Genomic DNA, 22,913 nt, shown 5'->3' with positions numbered 1-22,913 from the left:
TCTTCAAGCTGTCCTAGAAATTCAATAAAACTGATCTTCAGCCATGATGAAAGGTCGGTGCCAAGGATATTAACGCCACGCAACCATTACATTTCCAGTAGGGTATTGCTTGAAGTTGAAACTATACTAATCTACTTTAGTTTAAAGTTCTTTATTTGTAAACTTGTCTCATATAAGCTTTCTACCTAGACACCATACTTCACTCAGAACAAACCTTATTGTTTACATAACAGCAATATGTAGGTCATGAATCATGTCAATGATAGGTCGAAATTTGGCGCAAGTTGATCTTTGCTTCTAAATTCATCACACTTTTCCCTTTGGTAGGGATTTTTTTCCGGTTTCGTACGCCCAGGGAGCATTGTTACGGTCTTCAAGCTGTCCTAGAAATTCAATAAAACTGATCTTCAGCCATGATGAAAGGTCGGTGCCAAGGATATTAACGCCACGCAACCATTACATTTCCAGTGGGGTATTGCTTGAAGTTGAAACTATACTAATCTACTTTAGTTTAAAGTTCTTTATTTGTAAACTTGTCTCATATAAGCTTTCTACCTAGATAACATGCTTCACTCAGTAAAAACTTTGTAGCTTACATAACGGCAATATCATATTGCCGTTATATATTGAATATGTATTATGTAGGTCATATTGAATATGTATTATGTAGGTCATGAATCATGTCAATGATAGGTCGAAATTTGGCGCTAGTTGATTTTTGCTTCTAAATTTATCACACTTTTCCCTTTCTTGTAATACATAAAGGATGTATGGAATATATGTCAATATGATTTAGGACATGTGAAAATTAATGTAGAGTATGTTAGCCGAGTCCATTGACCTGTTTTGATAAAAAAAAAATCCAACTAGTTAATTAAATTAATTAATGCCTAAGCTGTCACCACATCAAACTGGAAGCGAAAGGAACGAATGCATATATCAACCGCCAGATAAATGAGCGATGCATCACAAAATTGTTTATCCTTCCGTCTTTGGTAGGGATTTCACAACCGGTGTCGGGTCAGTCGTATAAACATACAGCGAATCGCTAGCTACTGGTGAAATGGCAGCGATTCAAATGTCTAGTTGTCAGGTAGTTACAATCATCATAATTTCACTTCAGTCATGTAATCATATGTTAATATTTCAATTGCATAAATACATTATATACATTTATTTTTCAATCTGTTTCTTTCACTAAACGTGGTAGGCATATATTACTGTATTTCGTCATCAGATATGTTTGGACCCAAGACTTTCGACCGCCATCAGAAATAAGGTTGCATTGTTAATACGGGCAGGTCGGTGGTTGAGTGAGCATTTTCCGCCTATGTAATCATATGAAGCGTACAGGAATGTTGAATGTTACGTTTATTAGTGATGCACATTTCAGTGTTAATCCTGAGAGAGTGTTCAGTGTTGGAAACGAACGAATGAAATAGGAACACGATAAATCAAACATCGGACCATCTAGTCGGTACACATGTAAGTATGAATTAAAGACTTATGCAAAGTGACATGCTCGGAAAGTGCAGAACTGGGTTGCTAACGTAATAATAAAGGGGGGTAGGGGAGGAATACATGAATCAAAGTCTCTTTGAGCTTGGGTTCAGTTCTTGGGAGGTATAAGGTGATGTTTGTAAAGATGAAGATCGCCTAACTGCGCAAAGGAGTTATGGTTAATTTATGTCTGCTTGGGTGTGTGGATGCAAATTTACACACCATATGTTCCAAAAGGTGTCTTCCCCCATTAGAAGGGAGGTGACCAGCAGTCACATTTCACCCAATCCACACTCACCCATGGGTGCAATTTTACATTGTAGAAATTAATTTTAAGATAAGCTAGCCCAGGGCCGATGGTATGCAAAGTGTATGCATCGTCATTCTGTTTGTGTACGTACAGGTGTATTAACGTGTAGCTAAGGCCGACATCGATTGGCTATATCGGGCACCTTTAATTAGGTTTAGTACAGTGGATGACTGGTGTGACGCCTGCGTGGTTTCGAGTATAGTGTAGTAGGTTTAGTGCGTTGAGGAATTTCGGAGTGCAGTGCACAGATGGTTGAAATGTTAATGTATGAGGAATGGATGATTGGATGATTGGCTGTCACTCACAGTTGTCTCGAATTATGACAAAAGAAACAATATAGATTTAATATATCTAGACTTTGCAAAAGCTTTTGATACCGTCCCACACGAAAGACTACTTACTAAATTAGCTTTGCATGGAATAAGTGGTAGCCTATTAGGTTGGACTAGTAATTGGTTGAAAGGTCGAAAACAGAGAGTTGTTTTAAATGGAAAAACTTCTGGATGGAAAAGTGTTGCAAGTGGAGTTCCTCAGGGTTCCGTTCTTGGGCCACTTCTATTCATAGTATATATAAATGATATAGACCATGGACTAAAATCTACTGTTTCCAAATTTGCTGATGATACAAAACTGTGCGGAGTGGCAAATGATCACTCAAACCAATTAGATATTCAAGAAGATTTAGATAAATTACAGCAATGGTCTGAAAAGTGGCTAATGAAATTTAACACAAGTAAATGCAAGGTAATGCACATAGGTAAAAATAACAGCAAGTACGATTACAAGTTATTTGGAAATTCGTTAACAAAAGTGGATAGTGAAAAAGATCTCGGCGTAATTATCAGTAACGACCTCAAATCATCCAAACAGTGTATTTCAGCCTCTGAGAAAGCAAATAAGATTCTGGGATTGATTGCGCGATCTTTTGATTTCAAAAGTCCATCACTCATTAACAAGCTATATAAATCGTTAGTTCGTCCACATTTGGAATATGCTGTTTCCGTATGGTCACCGAATCTCATTAAAGACATTGACAGACTGGAAAAAGTACAAAGGCGAGCCACAAAAGTGATTCCAAATATCAAAAATAAATCATACGAAAATCGACTTAAGCACATGAATCTGTTTTCCCTAAAAAAGCGTAGACTCAGAGGTGACTTGATACAGGTCTTTAAGATTTTAAAGGGAATTGACAACATCAAAAGTGACCAAATTTTCACATTGAATGAGAATCAGACAAGAAACAATGGTCTCAAACTGTCCGGAAATAGATTCAATTTGGAAGTAGGTAGAAACAACTTTGCCAACCGTGTAGTTAATGAATGGAATAAACTTCCTGCACAGGTAGTGCAATGTAGTTCAGTTCGAAGCTTTAAGAATCATTTAGATAAATACCTAAGTAAGATGCTGTAATGATTATATTTTATGTTATATTATTTGTTTTTGTTTTGTTATAATTTGTCTGTCTGATTTTCATTTATTATTAGTTATATGTCAATTTATTATCATTTACTATTTACCTGTTTGTTTGTTATTCAACTTTACCAATGCATTTATTTATGTATTTTAATTGTTATTTACATTGTTATAGTTTTAATTTATTATTAATATGATTTTTTTTTTTTTTTTTTTTTTTTTTTTTTTTTTTTTTTTGCATCCGACCTAGATATGGATCAAAAGGTCTCCTGTCGGCATGCTTTGCCTTTGTAATCCTTTAATCACTGTTGTTAAATGGAATAGAATTTGTTTTGAACAGTGACTTGGAAATTGTGGGGATAGGGATTCACGCTTCCCTCCATACTGGTCTCCCACAGAAAAATATGTATACTTGTGTACTGTTTGCCCCAAAGGTTGTGTGTTACTGCGTTAATATTCCAGCAAAGCAGTCTTTGTGCAGTCAACTTACTAACAAGCCTTATAATCACAAATCTTGTGTTAAACTTAATTTACGACCAATGATATTATAAGTAATTGCCATTCTAATGTACCTTCAAAGCGGTAATTGTGAAAAATATCGTGCAAATCTTAGCCGAACGCACCAGAAATTTGTGCAGCAGAAATTATCCGTGCAAAATTCAGTGTTATTCATTTTAGTGCATTTAGTTCGTTTTATTGGCGTTTGAAATACGCCATGTTACTAATCGTAAATTTATTTGAATATCATGGCGTTATTATTGTGTTCACCTCTCCTCACCAGAATCAATAACTGGTATCAAGGAGTATTGGGTGGCTTACCCTTCAACCCGGGAGAGCAAGCCCCTCTAATCCCATAAACGAAAACACTCAATAGCACCCAGCGATTGGAGCCCCCAGGGGTTGGACGAGGAGTGGGATTGGTTAGGCTGTACTTGATGTATAGTCCCAGTGACCTTGGCGGAGTGGTCGGCAGGGAGGAGAGTCAACAGAGGGGCCAGACAGTTTGTAGTTTTTACAAATATTTGAGTCGTAAAATGCGATAACCTCGCGGCCGTGGTCGGGTCCATGAAATGCGCACTTTCAGGTGACAGCAGTGCCGCATTTTTTCGACCTCAGATTTCGCCCCCTTTTTATGATGCCAAACTAAACAACTCTGCGAAGTAAATCAGCATGATCCTACAAAGAAGTGCCGCCGCTAGTGATAAAGATCTTCGCCAAGGGACGTTGGCAACTCCCATCCCAACAAGGGTTTTGTTATCGAGGCTTTTGTTTTCATGGGATATAGTTTACTGGTGTTTCTCTCCCTGCCATGGTGGTGGAAAAATCTAGATGTCTGTGTATACCTGCGCTTGATATTTTGCACAACTTGTAATTGATAACTTGAGTGGGCTGCGAAAGAGCATTTGGTCCATGATATCGCATGAGGCGGGAGTGCATGCAATTGGCAGTAGCCGAAGGGGACGGGAGAGGCTCCATCTGAACTATTTTAGGTGTCGTCGGGCGATTCTTTTTCCAGGAGGCGTCACATCCGATCCTTGTGGAATGACTGTGATTTATGGCGGAGGAGCCCGTAGGTCCTTGATCCATTCGTTTGCTCCCAGTGTTTCGGTGCCCAGGGGAAGGACTCCCACAGGGTGTCGTGTGGGCCAGGCCATCTGCAAGAGCCACGGGGCTGTGAACTTGCTTCCCATGCTTTTATTCCTCAGCTCGGGTGCCCTCGTCACATCTGGCGTGAACCGTCCCGGTTGAAATAAAGACGCGGGGAGCAATTTTACAGCCACATGGCTCGTGTAAATGGCCTTGCCCACACGACACCCAGTGGGAGTCCTTTCTTCCCCTGGGTGGTCAATGGTGTAGCCAGGTTTCTGCCTTGGGGACAGATGGAGGGAGGGGAGGGGGGGGGCGCCACGGAAGAGATGGATTGCGATAGCTCACTGGCGGCAGTACAGATATGAAAGGAATTTTCTCCCGTGTAAGGGCGTTGAATGAATCGGAGCACGCACACACACACACACACACACACACACACACACACACACACACACACACACACACACACACACACACACACACACACGCACGCACGCACGCACACGCACACACAAACGCGCGCGCGCGACATCAAATCAAACCCATTGAACCCCTCCGTTCTCCACTCCCACTTCGGCACCTCGGGGATGAAAGGCCGTCTTGTTCCCCGCCAACCTCTTTGGGTAAAAAGAAATGCAGCGAGGCACGGTTCTTCTACAACAGGTCCCGATAGCCGGTGCTAGTTTACCTCCCCCCCCTCCTCCTAAACAAACACCACTTCACGATATGGCGAGCCCCTCCCCCAATTACCTATTCACTTTTCTTCTTCATTAACTTCTTTTTCTTCTTCATCTTCTTCTTGTTCTTCTTTCTTGCTCAACAGAGATACCACATCCATCCATTTCTTTTCTGGGCTTCCTCTGAAGCTCACTTCATCTTCATCCGTTTCCCACAACTTTTGCTAGTGCTCCTCAAACATTTCCATATGCCCAAACCTTCTCAACACACACTCTTCTATTCAATCCGACAACTTCTCCCACCACAGTTTTTTTTTTCTTCCTGATCTCCACATTTTTCATTATTTCCATTCCTGGAACGCTTTGTTTACCAAAATCTTCATCTTGGAAAAATTAAAATTCTTCTTAAAGTCTAAGTTTCTGCTACAGACTTCTCTGTGGGGTGCAATCACCTCTTCTATTCGTCGACAACAAACTCTCAGTATTCATCCGCCCGCCCACCCTAGATGCTTGTTTCTAATTATTATAACACTTTCTCATTTCACGCAGACATTTACTCGCTCCCTTTATTCTGTCATTCGACACCACATCCACTCCTCCTCCACCGCCACATACGACTCCGCTGTGCGATGGTGGCGCAATCGGAAACGTGCTGGTCTCGCAACTTCCTAGTTGTGGGTTCGAGTCTTGTTACCTGCCCCAACAGGCTAAGTGCATAGGGCAAATGTGACTTCTTTGGCCGCAGTAATGCGTCTCCTGGCGTAGGCTCCTCGCCCTTATTCTATCAAACGCTACAGTGGTTACTCCCAATGCCAATCCAACTTCTCGAGGTTCGGCCCCAGTCCTTCCTTCATTGCCCAGGCAACGCTGGGTACCTGCTCGCAGTACACTACTTCAAACCGAAGCGACGGCCGTGTATTCCCAGAATTGAAAGAATTTGTTTGACTTTTGCAAGAATAAAACTTGCAGTATGTGCCACGCTGGAACAGACTCCCAGCTACATCCTCCTGTCCCTGGCCCACTTTCCCCTTCCTCTCCTCCTCGACCTCTTCCTTTTTCCCTCCCCCCACCCATCCTCCTCCAATTCGTCCTTCCCCCGTCTTCTCCCTGTCCTACTCCCGTCCTCTTTCTCTCCTCCTCCTCCTCCACCTTTTTCCCTCTCCGCCTTCTTACCTTTCCATTCTCCTTCGCTCCCTGTCATCCTCCTTCCCTCCTCATCCTCCTTCCCTTTCCATCCTCCTTCCCTCTCCATCCTCCTTCCCTCCTCATCCTCCTTCCCTCCTCATCCTCCTTCCCTCCTCATCCTCCTTCCCTCCTCATCCTCCTTCCCTCCTCATCCTCCTTCCCTCCTCATCCTCCTTCCCTCCTCATCCTCCTTCCCTCCTCATCCTCCTTCCCTCCCCATCCTCCTTCCCTCCTCCCCATCCTCCTTCGCTCCTCTCCATTCTCCTTCCCTCCTCCCCATCCTCCTTCGCTCCTCTCCATTCTCCTTCCCTCCTCCCCATCCTCCTTTCCTCCTCATCCTCCTTCCCTCCTCCCCATCCTCCTTTCCTCCTCCTCATCCTTCCCTCCTACTCACCCTCCTTCCCTCCTCCCCAACCTCCATCCCTCCTTCCTCCTTCCTATCCTCTTTCCCTCCTCCCCATTCTCCTTCCCTCCTCCCCATTCTCCTTCCCTCCTCCCCATCCTCCTTCCCTCCTCCCCATACTCCTTCCCTCCTCCCCATCCTCCTTCCCTCCTCCCCATCCTCCTCCCCATCCTCCTTCCCTCCTCCCCATCCTCCTTCCCTCCTCCCCATCCTCCTTCCCTCCTCCCCATCCTCCTTCCCTCCTCCCCATCCTCCTTCCCTCCTCCCCATCCTCCTTCCCTCCTCCCCATCCTCCTTCCCTCCTCCCCATCCTCCTTCCCTCCTCCCCATCCTCCTTCCCTCCTCCCCATCCTCCTTCCCTCCTCCCCATCCTCCTTCCCTCCTCCCCATCCTCCTTCCCTCCTCCCCATTCTCCTTCCCAACCTCCCTCGCCCCTCCTCATCCTCCTTTCCTCTTCCTCATCTTCCTTTCCTCTTCCTCATCTTCCTTTCCTCCTTCCCTCCTCTCCTACACCTTCCCCCGTTCTCCTTCCCTCCTCCCCTACTTCCACACGTGCCCCCCGTCTCCCGTCCTCATCCAGTTTGCTCTCCTTCCTCCGTCCTCCTCTCCCCCTGCTGTCCTCCATCCCCCAACTCCCCCTATTCTTCCACCCGCGCCTTCCTCCCCATTCCCCCGTCCTCCTTCCCTCCCCCTCCCCCGTCCTCCCCCATTATCCACCTGTCCTCCTCCCCATTCTCTCCCGTAGTCCTCATTTCCCCCGCCCTCCTCCCCATTTCCCCCATCCTCATTCCCAACCCCCCGTCCTCCCCATTCCCCCCGTCCTCCCCAGTCTCCCCCTGTTCTCCTTACCGTTCCCCCTTCGTCCTCCTCACCTCTCCCGTCCTCCACGTCTTCTTGTTTTCCTATCCTCCTCGTCTCCCCCTCCTGCTTCCTGCCTTCCCCCTCCTGCTTCCTGCCTTCCCCCTCCCTGTCTTCCATTCCGTCTTCCTTGTCCCTGTTTTCCTCTGCACCTTCACCCTCCTTGTCCTCCTCCCCGCCTTCATCCTTCCTGTCCTCTTTGTCGCCCCCCTCCCCCTCCTCCCATCTGTCTTCCTTTTTCCCGTCCTCCCTTCTCTCTTCCTCTTTCCCGTCCTCCCTTCTCTCTTCCTCTTTCCCGTCCTACCATCTGTCTTCATTTTACCCGTCCTCCCTTCTGTCTTCCTCTTTCCCGTCCTTACCTCTCTTCATCCTTCCCGTCCTCCTCTCCGTCTCCCTCCTCCCCTCTCCCCCCTCCCTGTTCTTCCAATTTCCTCTCTTCTTTTCGCTTTGCCTCCTCTCGACTCCTCCCCTTCCTCCTTCCCCTTGTTGCCGATCTGGCGACCAGGGATCAGCAGCAGAGGTGCGAGCGGCATCGTGACCTTGCTCCCCGCGGTTGACGACGTCGAAGGCGACGACCTGTTTTCTTCCTCCGGACACCCCTTAAAAGGTACCGCCCAAAGACGACCGACTTTCGTTAATGACTTCGACCTAATGCTCTACGCTCGTTGACTCCGGAGGAACCCCGTCGCAAGAGGTACGGAGTCCACCACAGCAAACCGTGATTCGCCCCCCTCGCCTTCCAGCGTTGACGCGGACGACACAGCAGAATGAAATAGCCTGGCGGTAGGGAGAGGTAAAGGGACAGGACAGAATTAATGAGACAGGCTATGACAAATCACTTCCCCCGTACGGAAAGAGTTAGTCGGGGGAAAGAGATCGGCTCTTTTCGCTTGCAAGTGGCTCACACGGAGCTGAATTAGTACGGCAGCAACCAGAACAGAAGGATGGGGTTAACTTGGTCGGGACGAGGTTCTCCTGATGAACAGCGTTTTTACCCTTGGAGACTACATCGCGCCGAAGAGTTGGGGAAGAGGAGATTTTTGAGGAGGGAGCGGCAGAAAGATGAGGACAGCAGAAATTAAAATTGATCTGCATTCTTTGAGTGGAGGTGATTCTTCCAGTCACTTGTTATCACTTCCTTCGATGTCCAGCGTGCACACACGCGCACACACGCACATAGAACAAGCAGAACGCTAAGCGTCTTCAGATCAAATCTCAAGATATTCTCCATTATCACGGATTCTCCCAAGGGACAATCTACTGTTCCCAGTGACCCGAGGACCAGACTTTCCAGCCAACGCCCGGGACTCCTGCACCGAACGGACCTGGCGTTTTCCCGAAAACAATTGAAGCAGCGCCGGTCAAAGGATCTCACGTTTCTCAACTACGATTGAAACAGCGGCTATCTGGCGCCTGTCACGTCGCTCCAAACCAACACGACGAACCTTTTTGTCATTTTTGTATTCCAATGTATATATGGCAACCTTTGTATAATTGTGAAATCTGGCAACCCCCCGAGGTTACTCCGGAGGTTGCACTATGTAGAAACCAGAAAGAATACTGGAATCGGTAAAGAAAAGACACCGCTCAGCCTTTGCTTCTCCAACACTTTGTCTCTCCCAATAATGTAGATAGAAGTACACATCTACACACTGAATGAGTCCGGTCCGTTGGGAGCGTTCCCATAGCCTCCCCCCGCCACCTAAAGTAACGAATGAACAAGGTTTATGCAGTCGACATCCCGTAAAGGGCAGGGACAAGACGTATACACAAAACGCGTCGTTGTAGCTAAGCTGTCGATAATGTGATGCCCTTCTCGGCACAGCACGAGGTCCAGTCGCCACTCCCAACTGTGTGAGATCTCCTGCATGGCCGGCCCGCCCTGGCCAGAACAAACTAAGCAAAGGGTATCGGCACAGCGAATGAGGGGGAAAGGAAGGTCTGTATCTGTGGACCCGTGTGTGTGCGTGCGTGCGTGTTGTCCTGCTGGCAATAATAAGAACGACATAGTTAACGGCTGACTGAGCAATCGCTGGAGGATGCAAATATGTGACAGGTGTCGTCGCCGTGGCAAGGCCCTGGACCCGGCCTGAAGCCTAGAGAGGTCCCGAAGAAACCTACAGTGCCTTAACATTGTTGTGGCGCAGTGCAGTCTCTCGGTTGATGAAATACTGCACTGCATGGCATCACTATGAGAGGGGACCAGGCAAAATGCAACAGTGTTTCCGTTTGATGTGGGTGTCAGATGAAATCGTGTCTGCCAGAAAATTGTTGGGATGGATCGGGAGCCTGCCTTGGGGCCTCCCGTACCTTGTGGCCCGGATGCTGCCAGACCGTTCTAATTCGTTTCTGGTGTAACTCCTCATCTCCTTATACCTCTGTGCGGTCTGACTTGATGACCACCTTCCTTACCCAGTGTCAATCACTTTCCCCCTCCCTTTTTTGTTCTGGCTGCCGGCAGGCTGTTTTATTCATGACTAGCGTGGAATACTCACTCCTTCCCTCCCACAGTAGCCAAGGTGGATAAAAGTGTCGCACCACATTCAAGGAGCGGATGGTGTGTGTGTGTGTGAGGTGGTGGGGGGTGGGGTGGATTCACATTCTGGCGCTGTTGTTCAATTCGAGGAATGACTTGGATCGTCAGTCATCCCCGCAAGCATCGTATCGTTGGAATCGGTTGACATAGCAAATACTCCCTTAAACTCTCACCCCACCACCACCACTACCGCACTCTCCATTCCTCTCCCATCGCCCTTCTCCCTACCCACTTGCCCATGACGTAAGCGTCTAAATCCGCTGTAATGGGTTGTGATTTCCGTAACCAATCACAGCGGCTGAACTCTCCTGCAAAGGTGCGGGAGGGTGGGAGGCCTCTGGAGCGACCAACATGTTTACCGAAGCGCGCGAGATGGGAAAGAGGATATCCCCGTCCTCCTTCCTTTCCCTCCCTGGGCAAATGAAAGTGTGAGCACTTCGGTATTCACTCCGTCGGGTGAGAGCATTGCAAACGTGCGACGGGGCTTTCCAGGATCCGGTATTCTGTTTGTGGCAACGCGAAATTTTGGTTGCGCCAAATGTGAGCCGAGAGACGCGCCATTAACTTGTTTACCTAACCTCTTGGGAGCGTTCATCCCTTCAGTGAAATGAAACAATTTGTCGCTCGCCAGAACAGTATGATTAAAGGGAAGGGCTCTGTCGTCGAGGAGATCACAGGGTGGAGGGGGGACTTGCCAACTTCAGGTGCGAAGTTGTCCACGTGGATAGAAGCGACGGTAAACCATAGACCATAATAATCTCTATGACAGTGACCGTCAGAATACTTGTTTGGTTTGGTGCTCACGGTCAATAGCCCTCGCCATGGGGTGCTAGAACATCCCCTTAAAGACCTTGCCGGGGTAGACATCGAAGAATATGTGGCACATATATTTCCTTATTTTCTATTATTTATTGTTCTAGGTTTTTTACTAGAAAAAGTCTGGGGATAATCAGAGTGCTTACAGAGTATTTTTGAGGTGGTGTATGGAAGAAAATCATGGGGGTAGGTGATAGAATAGGTGAAGAAAACAATCAGAACTTTGTCTGACCCTTGTCTGTGCAGCATCAAAACACGAACAAGATCAGGGAAAAATGTTACATGTGAAGACAGGCGTCAAACAAGAAAGTGCATTCTCCTGTTGCTACTATCAGCGTTCATGGAGGCAGAGAGGAAGAATAGAAGGGGATAATGGCTCATGTAGGTGATATAGCTGAGTGGAACACAGGCAGAGATCACGTTGAAAATATAAAGATGAAATGAACGTTTTTCCGAGATGGAGCGTGAGAATGGGTAATGAAAATACGGAGTAGTCGGCAGTGTGGAAGAATAAGAATAAGATATCAGTATAGAGCGCAAGAAGGTGAGATCATACAAAGTTTCAGATATTTGGGAAGTGTTCTAAATGATGGAGGGAACAAGAGGGATAGAAGAATTCATTGCGAGTGTGGGGGTATTATACCTGGTGGTGAAAGCGACACGTACTGCTTGAAAGTAAGAGTCTTGTTCAGCAGTGTTGACACAGATCCATATGTATCAGCGTTGGGGGCAGTAAACAGGAGCTCATAGGAACAGAGGTCAGGGAGCAGAAACGAGGCCACTGAGGGTCATGGTCGGCAGGACAAGGCGGTGGTCCAAGGGGGGAAGGGAGAAAGAAGCGAAGATCCAAGGGGAAGGAATTGGATTTTGCCCCGTTTAGAACAAAATTGAAACACGTCGGTTGAGACGGTCATGGCATATGGAAAGAATGATAGAAGAAAAGAGTTGCGACGGGTGGACGCCGCAAGAAGGGCGAGGGGAGGACCATGAAGAAGGTGGGAAGAAACTGGTGAAGAAGCCCCTGGGAAAAATGGCTGGCTTGCCAAACTTGGAAAGTCTGAAGGAGGAGGAGGAGTAGGAGGAGGATGTCTCCTACATTCGAACCAGATGGTGGAACATGCATTTGAGCCTACAGTGGGATATGTAGAAGACGATGAGAAGTTTTGGTATTTTTGAATGGGATTTATTGAAATGCGTAACGGAAATGGGTCTGTTTAGAGGCATTAAAAACGTTAACATAATTTTTGCGGGTGCCTCTACATGTGTAATCGAAGAGATTCCTCCTCCACACACGCGCGCGCGCGGTTTTCTAAGAAGCCAATGCTCCGGAAGAAATGCCGTCACGAGTTTACCTGTAGGAAAAAGAAAAAGGGGAGGGAAGGGAGAGTAACTGATCTCACCTAAATACGCATCCCGTAGAAGGAACGCTCACGGCCGACATAATGTGCGAGCGCTGAGCTGAGGAATTAAGGGTTGGGGACAGGATTTGGACCAGGATTAGGGTTAAGGGTGGAATCAGGATTAGGGTCAGGATTAAGGAAAGAGAAGCAGTGATAGGTGATCCTATTTCTAAAAGTATTATGAGAGATAATCGACTATGTGAGATGGGGAATGATTCTACTCTTCGACGCACTTAGATATGTTGGTGCTTGTTTTACTTGTATTGTTTCACGTTCCTCCAATCTAAATAGAATTTACAAAGGCGGAGCATGCCGACAGGAGACCTTTTGATCCATATCTAGGTCGGATGCGAAAAAAAAATCATATTAATAATAAGATAATAAATAAAAACTATGATAATGTAAATAACAAATAAAATACATAAATAAATGCATAGGTATAGTTAAATAATAAACAAACAGGTAAATAGTAAATAATAATGAATTGACATATAACTAATAATAAATAAAAATCAGACAGAAAAATTGTCTGGTGCCAACCAGTATAGGATTTCTGTGTGGGTGGGTCACTTTTGTTAATAAATGACTGATATGGTTTAAAGTTGTTGATCTGAGTTAACGTGTAATTTATCACTTTAGGCTTAGAGAGAAGGGCACACAATTTGTTTTCTATAAACTGATGGTATTTGTGTTACACTGTGTATCAACGAAATAAACTTCACCTTTCATAAAGCAAAATAAAAGAGAGGGCACTATTATGGCAATCCCTTTGAAACATTACCTGTCATACAAATAGGGCCGCTGTGCAAGGACATAAAAATGTTGATATATATATAAACCTAGATATATTGAGCACCTGCATGCCAAGAGGAGTTTGTGGAACGCTTGAATAAGGCCCTGTTCACACTGGTGTACTCAGCCGCGACGGTTCAGTTACAATGTAAGTCAATGGAAGCGTTCACACACAACCGCGTGGTATTTCCTTGACTATGTGGTACCGCCGCGGTTTCTGCGCCGTCCAAACCGCTAGTGTGAACAGGGCCTTAGGTTCATGCGCACGGAAATAGATAGAATACAATTCAATACGAAGTCCAAATGAACAGGTGAGATAAATATCCACGGACTCGGTGTACAAGTACACACCCCACCTCCAATATGACGGAAAAAAATGTAAAAACACAGGAAGGTAGGACTCAACCGGAACGCTAAACGAAGAAGGGTGTTGGGAGTGTAGACGCGAGCAAATGCAATCAGAACCGAATCGCGTCGGCAAATGCAAATGCAAAACGTATTCATACACAAACCCCAAGACGATCAGGCACGCCGTGGGTGCATGGCTTTCAGAAGAGCTCCACCTTCCAGGGTTTCAGTGCCTGGCCTGTTGCTTCCGGCCTGGAAGCGGGCTAGCATAGGTTCAGTAAAAACATCGTCTTGTGAGATGGTATAATTGAGGATTACCCCCCGGAAGTCTGATCCATCTATTTTGTTTTAAAATATCTTTCTGCACAGGGTTGTACTTCTCTGCCTGCCGCCAAGCGATGCGTTCATTCACTCCGTGGCGCCGCCCCAGGGGATTGAAGGGGCTCTACCCGTGGGGCGGGCTTCTCTTATAGGAAATCCGAAGCCCCATGAAATCTGGGCAATGGCTCCCGCGTAGGTCTCTCAAGGTCGCGCTTTTTTCGTGATTGTGTCCGTCATGTGGGGTGGAGTGGAGGGGGAGGAGGAAGAGGAATGGAGGGGGAGGAGGAGGAAGAACTCGATAACTGGGGAAACGGAGGGGTTGTGCATATGGAGTGGGGCAGTCTTCCTCGGGTGCTTGGATGAGGTCTTCCCGTGTGTCCGAAGACGAGCCTTGCCCTTCTGGCATGGAATGCCACGCCACGGCCACGGAGCGAGCGAGCGTCGGGTCACGTTGGGTTTGTCCTGAAGTCCACATATTATAAGTCGTATTAAGTCAAGTTAAGTGAGGTTTAGTTGGGCAGAGGATGCGTTTGCTCGTCTCTGGCTGAGTAGATGTGATTTGGTCTGATTACAAAAGGAATACAAAGGCGGAGCATGCCGACAGGAGACCTTTTCGTCCATATCTAGGTCGGATGCGAAAAAAATCATCATAATAATAAATGAATAAATAAAAACGATAATAATGTAAATAATAAATAAAATACATAAATGCATAGGTATAATTAGAAAAGAAACAAACAGGTAAATAGTAAATAATGATAAATTGACATATAACTAATAATGAATGAGAATCAAACAGACAAATGATGAGTCCATCATTCCACTGATGAAGCATGGCGTCTAGATCATGGATGGTTTGACTCGGTTCCATGCGAGCGGGAGGCCTGCAGTCTCCGGGGTGCCTCCTGTCACTCTCCTCCACTGCCAGGTGGAGTATAGCAGTGCAGGCAATCGTAAATTGTGTTTGGTTTTTGTTTGTTTATATTTTTTAGGTATTTTTTTGTGGGGGAGGGGGGGTGGCTCGCGTTTCAAGGGCTGGGAGGGGGCCGGCAGAGGGCGCAACAGGAGGTTCAGTTTCAAGAGCCCTAATCTAGGGTTTTGGTTGACCGCAGAGAAGGAGGAGGATGGGAGGATTTTGCGGAGAGGTGATGATTCAGGTATTCACTTGCCTCTTCGGGACCCAACCCCCGGAATCCAACTCATTTTAGGGACGTCGACAGGTCTAACTACGGCGAGGGAAATGGTTTCAGTTTCCCTTCACCCAAGGTGTAGGTGATGTGGGTTGGGGAGGATGAGGAGGAAACCCAGAACGTGGAAAAATACCTGTTTGTTCATCTCGAGAGGAAAATAAAGGCCCGTGAGTGCCTGTTCGTTAACCCCTGCGGCGATGAATCGTTTTTCTTTCGACGCTGAGGTTGTGACCGAGACGATGGTTCTGGTTCAGTAGCACTCCTTCGTCATGTACGAAAGAAACTGCGTTGAACAACAGAGAAAGAAAGAAAGAAAAAGTGAGGACGAGTCTTTTGTTCCACTAATCCAGGTTTAACTCGAGATTTTCTGACGCACGTAAGCGATGCCGAAGTTGTAACTGAACACATGGGCAACAAAAGTGTGGGGTAATTGGGTGACGTTAACACGATTGCTTCTGCTTTGGCCTCCAACCCCCCTCCCTCTCTCTTGCTCTCTCTCTCTGTCTCTCATTCTCTCTCTCCCTCTCCCTCTCTCTTCCTTCCTCTCATTTTCTCTCCCTTCCTCCACCCCATTTTCTCTCTCCCTTCCTCTCCCTTCTTCCACTCCTCTCTCTCATTCTCCCTTCCTCCCTCTCCCTTTCTCCACCCCCTTCTCTCTCACCCTCTCATCCTCCCTCTCGTTTTCTCCACCCATTCTCTCTTTCTCTCTCTCTCTTTCTCCCTCTCCCTCTCCCTCCCTCTCTCCACCCCCTCCTCTCTCTCTGTATCTCTCTCTCCCTGTCTCCCTGATGTGACGTTGGAAATTTGTGCCATTGGGTGTGGTGCCTCTGGATGGTTCGGTCTGGACCATTTCAGGATGTATCCCCCCCTCCCCCCATCGTCTTGTCCTTAGTCAGGCAGCACAACCCCCTCCTGCTCCACCCCCCAGGGGGCGTTACTGGATTAAAGGAGGAGGACCGGGGATGGGTTGGGGGGTGGGTTCGTTGATGCTAATTAAGAGCACCCAGAGAGGTATTGAGGTGTCGCGTTACTTGGCTTGATCAACACCTCCCCCTCGTCGTCGTCGTCGTCGTCGTCGTCGTCGTCGTGGTATTCAAACCCCAGACCCCACCACTCCTTGAAATCCATTGTGCTATACATACAACGGGGAGTCAGCTCTCTCTCTCTCTCTCTCTCTCTCTCTCTCTCTCTCTCTCTCTCTCTCTCTCTCTCTCTCTCTCTCTCTCTCTTCCCCTCTCCCTCTTCCCCTCTCCCTCTCTCTTCCCCTCTCCCTCTCTCTTCCCCTCTCCCTCTCTCTTCCCCTCTCCCTCTCTCTTCTCCTCTCCCTCTCTCTTCCCCTCTCCCTCTCTCTTCCCCTCTCCCTCTCTCTTCCCCTCTCCCTCTCTCTTCCCCTCTCCCTCTCTCTTCCCCTCTCCCTCCCTCTTCCTCTCTCCCTCCCTCTTCCTCTCTCCCTCCCTCTTCCTCTCTCCCTCCCTCTTCCTCTCTCCCTCCCTCTTCCTCTCTCCCTCCCTCTTCCTCTCTCCCTCCCTCTCCCCTCTCTCTCCCCTCTCTCTCCCCTCTCTCTCTCCCCTCTCTCTCCCCTCTCTCTCTCCCCTCTCTCTCTCTCCCCTCTCTCTCTCTCCCCTCTCTCTCTCTCCCCTCTCTCTCTCTCTCTCTCTCTCTCTCTCTCTCTCTCTCTCTCTCTCCCCCTCCCTCCCTCTCTCTCCCTCCCTCCCTCTCTCTCCCCCCCCCTCTCTCTCCCTCCCTCCCTCCCTCTCTCTCCCCCCCCTCTCTCTCCCTCCCTCCCTCTCTCTCCCCCCCCTCTCTCTCTCTCTCTCCCTCTCTCTCTCTCTCTCTCTCTCTCTCTCTCTCTCTCTCTCTCTCTCTCTCTCTCTCTCTCTCTCTCTCTCTCTCTCTCTCTCTCTCTCTCTCTCTCTCCCTTCTCTCTCTCTCTCCCCCCTCTTTCTATCTATCTGTTTATCTATTTATCTCTGTCTCTGGAATACCACGTCAACCAAGATGGTTGGTTGGTGCCTGGCCGACGGGGCGCGGCGGCGGTGGCGGCGTCGGCGTCGGCAATGACTTGAATGTGATTATTTCCCTGGGGTTTCGGTGCAGACGTTGCTCTTTTGTAGGGTTGCCCTCCCTCCCTCCCCTACCTGCCCTCCCTCCCTCCCTCCCTCCCTCCCTGCACTCCCTCCCTGCCTCGCGCGTTGTCGTTTTTCCGCCCAAGGGCTCAAGGTCGCTTCGAACGGAAGGAGGCACAGGTAGCAAGGGAGGGAGTGGGTGGCTAGCTGGGTGGATTGGCCTGTCGGTGGCCAAGTCAACTGGTTTAACCCTGTTTTCCGCTTGACGGAGTGTCCTTTGTCTAAACTGCCAAGAGGACAGGCCGCGCGTGCCGCCGCCCCCGCCCCCGCCCCCGCCATCGCGTTCATGGGCGGACGTGCGGACGCCCTCGCGTCTGCCTCCTTCGTATCTTTTTCAGCCTCGATCTCCTAGGTGTTGGTCAGCAATAACCAGCGCTTCCCTCCTCGAGGACGACATTGGATCAAAGGACTTTTGTTATGGAGGTGGTGGAGATTTACGGGGGAAGCAGAACTGAGGGGTAGTTTTGTTCAGGGGGATCAGCATTTCTTCAGGATTAGTCTCCACCAAATTAGTTTCCGCCAAGAAAGAATGCCGAGTGTCTCAGGTTCTTGGTCGTCTGAACAAAGACCCACGTTTAAAAGAAAAAAGAAAAAAAAAAAAAAGGGAGGTCACCGTTTCGAAGAATGTGTTTATCATCCAAAGAAACCTAGATGAAGGTGGCTAGGAATGTAGGGGGAAAAAACTAATACAGAACCCAACATAACTTGATGTGACCTGACCTGACCTAACCCGGCCTAACTTTACCTTACCTAAACACGTACTCTACCACTTTCGCTACGGAAGGTGGTCGATTTCCTTACACCTCTGGTGGCGCCTGGAGTCCCCAAATCTCAGCGTTAAGGGTTTTGTTTCGGCTGCAGGAGTGGAGGAGGAGGTCCTGTCGAGAGGCGAGGACGACCTCCAGCCTGAAGGCGGTCTTCGTTGATCGAGACTCCTCACGTTCCAAGTGAGTCAGGAGTCCCCCCCCTCCTCTTCCCTCCCTTCCTCACATTTGCATTGCATCGCATTCTGTGCTTATTAGAACATAAAGTGGACTTCAAGAGACCATTACCATCTATCATCCCCATCCATTAAGTTATCTAACCTTCTCAAACAAAGGATTACAAAGGAGGAGTATGCTGATAGGAAACCTTGGTCCAAAACTAGGTCGGATATGAAAAAATCATAATAATGATAAATAAATGAGTCGACAGAAATTATAACTTAGATAATAAATAAAATAAATAAGTTAAGTTAAATAATAAACATGTAAATAGTAAATAATAATTGACAAATATTAATAAAAGATAATCAAGTAAATAATAATAAACAAAGACAATAACAAACAAATAAACAAATAATATAAATACCAGGCATTGCAGCATCTTATAGTGGTACCAGATCAGTAGGCTGGGTGTTCGAGTCACCATTTGTAGTGGTATGTTACCACCACATGGTGTCGAAGTTCGTCCGTGAGAGAAGGATTAAAGAAACTCCAACTCTCTCTGGACTTGTTTATTCGAAATACGATGCGACTGTAGGCTACCCAAGCCGCTGTCTTGACGGCTATACATAAGAAGGGCATATGTCACATTTAGGAGTATTATTCACAAATCAGTTCACAAACCAGAATTGTTACAATATAGAATATTAGTGCAAACACTCGCACATATTTACATATATTTAGGACATAAAACTGTTAATCGCGATATGTTTACATAACTACTAGTTCGAATGGGTGACATTAATTAATACAGGAAATTAATGGTGCGCGTACATTATAGAAAACTAATTCTTTAAGGCGTGACCTTGTTACAATCTTGCATAGGTGTTTATCTAAACGAGTCTTAAAGCTTCAAACTGAGCTACATTGCATTGCCTCTGCAGGAAGTTTATTCCATTCATTAACTACACGGTTGGCGAAGTTGTTTCTACCCACTTCCAAATTAGATCTATTTCCTGACAGTTCGAGACTATTATTTCTTGTCTGATTCTCATTCAGTGTGAAAATGTTGTCACTTTTGATGTCACTTCCCTTTAGAATCTTTAAAGTCCTGTATCAAGTCACCTCTGAGTCTACGCTTTTTTAGGGAAAACAGATTCATAAAACAATGAACTGTTTCACCCCTCATTACATGGTTATTAAGTCTATTCCACTCGTTAACGACTCTGTTGTTAAGCCAGTTCTTGCCTATTCCATTCCTAAATTAAATTTGTTCAATTTAAACCCATCACTACGAGTCCTGCCCTGCTGTCTCAATAAAATGACCTTCCCTGCATCGCTTTTGTTAAAGCCCTTGACACATTTGAATACCTGTAATAGATCACCCCGCACTCTGCGTCTTTCCAGAGAGTATAAGAGGCCTGCCCTGCTCTCTCAATAAAATGACCTTCCCTGCATCACCTTTGTTAAAGCCCTTGACACATTTGAATACCTGTAATAGATCACCCCACACTCTGCGTCTTTCCAGAGAGTATAAGTTAAGGCCTGCCCTGCTGTCTCAATAAAATGACCTTCCCTGCATCACCTTTGTTAAAGCCATTGACACATTTGAATACCTGTTATAGATCACCCCGCACTCTACGTCTTTCCAGAGAGTATAAGTTAAGTGAACTAAGCCTGTCATATTAGCCAGAATAAAATCGCTGGAGTGCGTCGCCCGTTAAGGGGAGACACGGCCCAGTTCCTTGCCGGGTGGGGCAGTTTTCCATTCCAATCAGCCTAGCCTACCGTCAGGATATATCTCGTTCATTTCCCCTATGGCCCCTCCGGTAGAGCACGGGGCGTGGTCTCTCCACTCTTGCAAATGGTGGAGGGCAAACACCTTCAGATGACTGAGAAAACAAGGGTTGTGTTTTGAACTTGATGGGTGAGTAGGTGGTGGGCAGGGTGGGGGGAGATTTCGTTTTGTTTTTTCTCCTCCCGAAGAAACCTTGAAGAATCTTTTTTGAACCGTACGAAGAAGGCGAAGCCCCAGAGAGGCGCGAGGAGCGAAGAAACAGGTCATTAGAACACGGAGGTGGAGAAAAATGGCCTGATTACAAACGGAGATTCGTGTAATTAAGGAGGGGCGAGGAGAGTGGGTGGAGGTGGGGGGGCGAGATCGGAGATGGCCGGAGGGAAAGGAAACGAGTGGGAAATTGGAAGAAATGCGTTGCAAAGTCCGAGGAAGTAAAAATTACAAACAAATAAATGAAAAGAAAAGGGGCGCGCTGTTGTCGAGGGTTTGGAGAGGAGATGAATAGAATGTGCTTGGTGTTGACTGGAATAATAGGGGGGAAGTCTTCCTTATATAGGAGGGGGAGGTGAGTGGGGCTTGGGGAATGGTTTCAGGAGAGGGGAGGAAACAGTGGGAGGAATGAGGAGGTAGCACATTAGTATGGAGTCCGCTGGTAAGGGAAGTGGACTTGGAATGTAGTGCCAGGAAAGTGACAGGGAGGAGGAGGAGGAGGAGGGACCTGACTGTGGCACCTGAGTAGGGAGAATCCTCTCGATGCAACTGTTGAGGAGGTGAATAGAATAGGGACTATTGGGAGAACGGAAAGGGTGGGCGGCCTCCTAGAAGGTGGCTGATGGCGGCGGCGCAGAAGAAAGAGGAAGTCAGAGGGCGTCGGAGGTGTCCGAGAAGAGCTCTGTCAAGGGTCTGCTTCCGTCTCTCCCTCCCAACCTCCCGGGCAGGGTTCGGTGGCTTGGTTCTTGTTCACAAACACAGACTGCAGCAGCAGACAACAAGCATCTAAGACGAGGTGATTGCTCCTGAAGGTATTCCCTCAACAAAGCTGCATTCCAAGCTTCCATTTATAGTCTGGTGGAGCCCTGAACCAGGCAAGACGGCAAAACTGACGAGATTTAGTGCCGGGAGTGCCATGTGTTGAGAAACACGTGAATACACAAATAAGCACACACGTACACACACGCGCGCACAGGCATGTGCACAAATGCACACAAAGAAAGCAGAAGGAAAGAGTCTGAATATGGCTGAAATGAAGTGTTCGAGAAATAACGTAGGTGGTCCAAGAATGAGTGGGGAATATGAAGATTGGACAGAGGATAAGGATAGGAAGGGAACTGTCGGGTGGGTGATGAGGTGGTCAGGGCCCGTGGAGAGCATTAATGGAGCCTGACTAGAAAAGAGAAAGTTGGAAACATAAGTGGATGAAATGAGCGTAAGAAAAGACCAAGAGTAAAGTGGATGCATGGGATGAGGGGGTCTTTGGATGGACGTAAAATGTCCGTCAAGTAGGACAGACGTAGTGCAAAAGACAGAAGTGAATGGAGAGAGATAGTGATTGGATGAAGAGATTGGCTGTTGATCTTCCCATCCTCTGTATGAATTATTTTGGGTGGATGAGGAGTCTGGTTGGTCACACGATGAAGCGGTGTGGAGGGGGGGGGGGTAAATAAACTCTAGCTGTCGGGCTCTGCTGTAAAAGCGCGCACCACTTTGGCCGAGTCAGAGTACCCTCCTACTACATCACAAAGAAACAAAACAGGTTCATCCACCACGCACCTCATGGATGAAAGGTCATCCTCCCCTTCCCCCTCCCCCTCCCCTTCCTACCAGCTTAGATTAATGATAATAGAGCGAAGCACACCACCTCCACAAAGTATGAGAAAACGAATTTCTCAAACTAGAAAACGGGGTGCTTTCTCAAGAAAGGTGAGAAATGCATAGAGTATTAGACAGTTTCTGGCGCGAGTAGATAGATGCAAATGGAATGGTGATGTCAAGGCAACCCGAAGTGTGAGGGGGCAAGGGAACCATCACGGGCGGGGACCCCTCGCATGCGCTCGCGGGAGCATGCGTGATAGAGAAAGGCGGAAACGAACGTTCATTTCGCTCAAGTACGTTTTTGCATTTTGGAGAGAAAGTGTTTTGCATATTTGTTTTGCCCAGGACTAAGGGCGTCCGTCCAAATGTAGTGGATTTCCTCATTCTGCTTGTTTATTTTCCTTTGTTTATTTTGTTTACTTTTTTTTTTTTTTTTAAGGGGCGCGCATGATGGCGCCTCGTATGTGTGTCGGGGAGGTGGGGCGGGGCGTAACGGCGAACGAAGGGAGGAGCGCACGCTCGGGAAGTCTTTGTTCTTATACGAGCTTCGTTGCTTTTCTTTATCATTATTATTATAATTGTTATAGTTGTTGTTGAACTATATGGCCGCTAACGTTCTGACGATCTGTGTAACTGATCGCTCAGTATTGTCAAAGGCTTTTTTTCCCTCATAGTTTAACTGTTGGACCAATATCTGCAGATTTCAAGGTTTCTTACCTATTCTTCAGTTTGGGTGGAATACTGAATTTGTTAACGATCGGGGTTTATATGATCAGAAGTGTAGATGGCCTGTCCCAATGAAGCTTGTGACGTTCCTGTACATTAAAAGTCATGGGCAGCTTGCAACTGCAGAGCTCTTGCACGTTTTTTTGAGCGACGTATTAGACGGTTTTATTGAGTATTTAATGATGG

General features: G+C 47.2%; 1 protein-coding gene across 1 annotated transcript in view; it reads left to right on the top strand.

Annotated features, from left to right (window-relative positions):
• The first annotated feature begins 1,368 nt into the window (after positions 1–1,368).
• The window catches only part of LOC143033934 (phosrestin-2-like), a 292,940-nt gene continuing 271,395 nt past the window's right edge, over positions 1,369–22,913 (top strand). Inside the window, exon 1 of the mRNA XM_076199611.1 lies at positions 1,369–1,485. The gene's annotated coding sequence lies outside the window, so the exon portion shown is untranslated. The remainder of the gene's footprint in view (positions 1,486–22,913) is intronic.

This window comes from Oratosquilla oratoria, chromosome 16, assembly GCF_046742065.1.
Source record: "Oratosquilla oratoria isolate Oo_2021 chromosome 16, ASM4674206v1, whole genome shotgun sequence".
Lineage (NCBI taxonomy): Eukaryota > Metazoa > Arthropoda > Malacostraca > Stomatopoda > Squillidae > Oratosquilla > Oratosquilla oratoria.
Note: the sequence above shows the minus strand (reverse complement) of the source record. Positions and strands in the feature narration are given on the sequence as shown.